Raw genomic sequence first — 5000 nt, 5'->3', positions numbered from 1 at the left:
CATGGCGACTACATAGCATGCACATACTAACATCTCCCCCCTCCCCTACCCAGTAAGTGTGTACCTACCTAGCAACTACAGTGTTGTGTTCTCCACAGCAACTCAATACTAACAATTCATACTAAATTCACACACACCCATGTTTCACCACAAACTACAGTCACAACCACAAAATCAGCCACTTGGTCTCTACCACACAACCATACGCCTCTCTTGTTTTCTCTCAATCGTTGCGTTTAATAAGGAACACGCAGATAAATGGACGCGTTTAGTATAACCTGCTGCGTTTTTCCTCGGTGACTATAACCCACGAACTCCGAATGAGGTATTGGATTTCAGGAACGCGTTTTTTTTTTTCCGGTGAAATATGAGGATGGAAACCTTTTTTTCTTTTTTAGAATAAAAGAGAGAGAGAGAGAGAGGGAGAAAGGGAGAGTAAGAAGGAAATGAAGAAAGGGAGGAAGGGAGAAGGAGAGGAGGGGCGAAATAGGGAGGGATGAGACACGTTATTCATTGTCTACCGAGTTTCCACGAACCACAGATACTTATCAATTTTGCCGAAAATTACGCTGCCAATCACTGTGTGGCAGCCTCTCGGAGGTTCTCGAATCATCGACAAAACACAAACGCATGTATACATATATAAATATGTGTATATATATAGATAGATTAATAGATAGATGGATAGCTATAGATATGTGCATGTGCGTGTGTGTGTACGTATATGCATATACATAAGCATACGTACATACAAACGTCCACACACGTAATGAATAGGGTGTGAGTGACTCTATGCATGAGACACGTGTGCACACCCAGCGCGGTCGAGAGAAATCCAGTATCATCCCCTCCCAGCTGGACACATAGCCACATGGCCGTCAACAGAGCATGCAGCAGCAGCAACAGCATGAATTACGCGAAAGTAAAAGTAAGATGTCTGACGCTTCATGTTCCCGAGGTCGACGCCGTATTCGTAGTGAATCCAAAATTGTCGTGCCATCGCAAACCGCGCCATGCTGAGAGGTAAGGAGAGGCTATGTGGAAATATATGTATGTGTATAATCTCAGTCACGTGTCTGCTGCCTGTATGATGTGCGTTATGGAGCGTCACTTGGAAATGTCATAGATAGAAAAAAAATATTAAAATATAGCCAAAATTGCTTGCTTCTCCTTACCTGACGACTAACATAAATCTGTGAAAACAACAATGACAAAAAATAACAAAAAAAAGAAAAGAAAATAAGACACGACCTCCTTCCCTCCTTCCCCCTCCCTCTTCCCTCCCCCCCCCTACTTCTCCCTTTTTCCTCCTTCCCTCCTTCTCCCCTCTCCCTCTTCCCTCCCTCTCCCCTCTCCCACTTCCCTCCTTCACCCCCTATCCCTCCCTCTTCCCTCCTTCCTCCCTATCCCTCCCTCCTTCCTCCCTCCTCCCCATCTCCTCCCCATCTCTTCCCCAGCTCGTCAGGCAGAGCGTGGGGATGCTCTCGGCTCGCCCATTCAGCCGCTCTTGGGGAGAGACCCAGACGACCGCGAATCACACTGGCGCTGAGGCGGAATACCGGATTGACTCTGCGATTCCAAGAAGAGGTGATTGTCACGAAAGGAGGCGTGTGGCAAACCAGATGCCCGAGTGGCTTTGACCTTGGTGTTTGGGGAGAATATCGATTGGAAGAAAACTGAGGGAGAGGGGGACGGGAGGGGAGGGGAGGGGAGGGGAGGGGAGGGGGGAGGGGACGGGAGGGGAGGGGAGGAAGAGAGGAGAGTGAGTGAGTGAGTGGGGCATAGATAGATAGATGGATAGATAGATAGAGAGAGAGAGAGAAAGAGAGAGAGAGAGAGAGAGAGAGAGAGAGAGAGAGAGAGAGAGAGAGAGAGAGAGACAGACAGACAGACAGACAGAGACAGGAAGAGAGAGGGAGAGAGAGAGAGAGAAAGAGAGAGAGAAACACACACAGAGAAACAGAGAGAGAGAGAGAGAGAGAGAGAGAGAGAGAGAGAGAAGAGAGAGAGGTCGACTACCGCTCCATCACGCGATGGGGCTCTTCAAACAACCCCATGACGTTTAGGATTTAAAAGAGTCCATCCCCCAGCGAAACCCAGGTCATGTTAAGATTCGCCGTGGGCCTTCGGATGACGCCATCGCCCCCACTGTATCAGTCTCCCCTTCGCGTGCCCAAAGAAAACGGCAGACCCTCCCCTCGACGCGTGGAAATGAGAGGGGAGGGGCAGTGCCAGCTTGCCCCTCGGTCTGCAGCCTCCGTGCCGGAAAAGAGATTTTGTACCCCCGGCGGAAGGCAGCGCACGGCACTCTCTGACCTCCGTTGTCTAATTGTTATCTCCGTACTGCTCATTTGCATTTTGTTTTCATTATTAAGGGTCGGTTTTGATATTCTTTTATGGGTTTATAGGTCGTGGATGTGAGGGAAAACCTTTTCCGACCAGAGAATGTTTTTTCAGAAGTATGACAACGGAGGGGAGACATCTCGTGTCATGCGGAGCTTGAGAAAAAAAATAAATTTTAAGACTTTCTTTCTTTGTCTTTTTGTAATGAATTCTCTATGGATATTCAAAAAAATATAATAATGAATAAATAAATTGAAACGTAATATGAATTTTGGACCTGAACCTTTTTTACTTTTACTACACACACAAAAAAAAAAATGTCTATTTTAAACACTGCTGAAGATATGAGTATATAACTCTAAAGTATATTGAATACAAGAGGTTTTAAAGCACACACCTCTAACCTCTAATCATAATCTGATAACACATCTTAAAGAAAGGACTGCTTGAACCTCACCACGCCCACTCGGTCAATTCTGCGTGAGGTTTAAACATCTCTTTCACACACACACACATACACACACACACACACACACGCACACACACACACACTAACACTAACACTCGCACATGACACTCAGACGCCTTCTTCTGTCTCGCAAGCACACGGGTGCCTAATCCCTCATTCGGTGGCAAACCTACCCCCCTGCAGGTAACGGACGCTCTAAACGCTCCCCAGGTAATTTAAAAAGGTAAACTCTTTGTCGCGAGTGACCTGAAGGTTCCACTACGCCCCGACGCCCCCCTCCCGCCCGGGCCCCCTCCCCCTGTCACCTCGGCGAGAAATGCGGGCGACTGCCATGAGTTCGTACGCAACGCTCCGTCCTCCCATTATTTATGCTAAGCTGCGGGGAACACGTGTCGCTCTTGGGAACAGAGGGGAAAGGTCCCTTGCCAGACTTAAAGACGTCTTAAGGTCCTTCTAAAGTCACCGTTAGGTCCTTTTGAAGATAGCTTATGGTCCTTCAAAAAGGTTTCCTTAAAACCTCTTAGAATGTCCCTTAAGGTCCTCCAAAAAAAAAGGTCTTTTGAGGTCCTTCAAAAAGTTTCCTTAAGGTCCTCCAAAAGGGTCCCTTTAGAACCTCAAAAAGAGACCCCTTAAATCCCTCCAGAAAGCTACCCTTTAAACTCCCCTAAGTTCCCTTAAAGGCTCAATCCGGCGCCGAAACTCCCGCAGCAGCCACAGAATCAAAAAGCACACGCCCCTCGTCAGACAGACCAGCAAACCACGTACTCCGAACTGTCGCCGAAGTAAAAAAAAAAAAAAAAAAAAAAGGTTCCCGCGACGAAGCTGAAACGAAAGAGCAGAAATCGATTCGAGTTTCGTTAAGGATAAGAATGGCCGCTGCTGGCCAGTGAGAACTAGATCGTGGCAGCGGGGAAGGCTGGACGGCGCTGACACGGTATGTTTTCTCGTTTCTATCTCTCTCTCTCTTTCCCTCGCATTCTCTCTAACTCTCTTTTTTTTCTTTCTCTCTATCTCTGTCTGTGTATCTACCTCATGCTCTCTCTCTCTCTATCTCTCTCTCTTTCTATCAGTCTATCAGTCTATCTATCTATCTATCAATCTATCAATTTATCTATCTATCTATCTATCTTTTTTCTATCTATCTATCTATCTGTCTACCTCAATCTCTCTCTCTCTCTCTCTCTCTCTCTCTCTCTCCTCTCTCTCTCTCTCTCTCTCTCTCTATCTATCTATCTATCTATCTATCTATCTATCTATCTCTATCTATCTATCTATCTATCTATCTGTCTATCTATCTATCTATTTATTTGCATATCTATCTATTTTTTTCTTTCTATCTATCTATCTATCTATCTACCTCATTCTCTCTCTCATTCTCTCTCTCTCTCTCTCACTCTCTCTCTCTCTCTCTCTCTCTCTCTCTCTCTCTCTCTCTCTCTCTCTCTCTCTCTCTATCTATCTATCTATCTATCTATCTTCTCTCTCTCTCTCTCTCTCCCTCCCTTTCCCTCTCCCTCTCTCTCGATTTTTTTATGCCAAGAAACGCCATCTCGCACACGACGCAAGAACAGCCGAGGCACTTCCAGGCGAGCGATTATGAAAGACGGGAAGTGGAAGGCCATCTTCTTCCCCCGAGAGACATTCAGGTCATGGGGAAGAGGCACTCCTCCCCTCCCCCCCCCTCCCCCACTCCCCCTCCTCCTCCAGATCTGTCTTCCTGCCCTATCCTCCTCCCTCCTGTTTTCCTTCTCCCTCTCCCTCTTCTATGTCTTCCTGTCCCCTTTCCCTCCCCCATGTCTCCCTCCCCCCCTCGTATGTGTGTGTGTGTGTGTGTGTGTGTGTGTGTCTGTGGTCCCTGTGCGTGTGTGCGTGTGTGTGTGTGTCCATGTGCGTGGAATTTGGATTTACGTTTCTCCTCAATCATCCCGCGTAAGTGAAGGATTACCACAAAAAATCCATTGAATCTTAAACATCAATCTTATCTCCACCAAATGTCACCCAGTGATTCGCGATTTCGCACACTATCTAAATCCATTCAAAATCGTATCTTACCCCCTTCGGATTAGCATAATAAGTTCCGCCTCCTTCTAATTCTCACACATTTCTCAAAGAGAGAGAGAAAAAATATATGTATATATGTTGGTATAAAACTGACAAATCGGATGTTTAATACTATGATGCAGGATGT

This window comes from Penaeus monodon, chromosome 3, assembly GCF_015228065.2.
Source record: "Penaeus monodon isolate SGIC_2016 chromosome 3, NSTDA_Pmon_1, whole genome shotgun sequence".
Lineage (NCBI taxonomy): Eukaryota > Metazoa > Arthropoda > Malacostraca > Decapoda > Penaeidae > Penaeus > Penaeus monodon.
Note: the sequence above shows the minus strand (reverse complement) of the source record.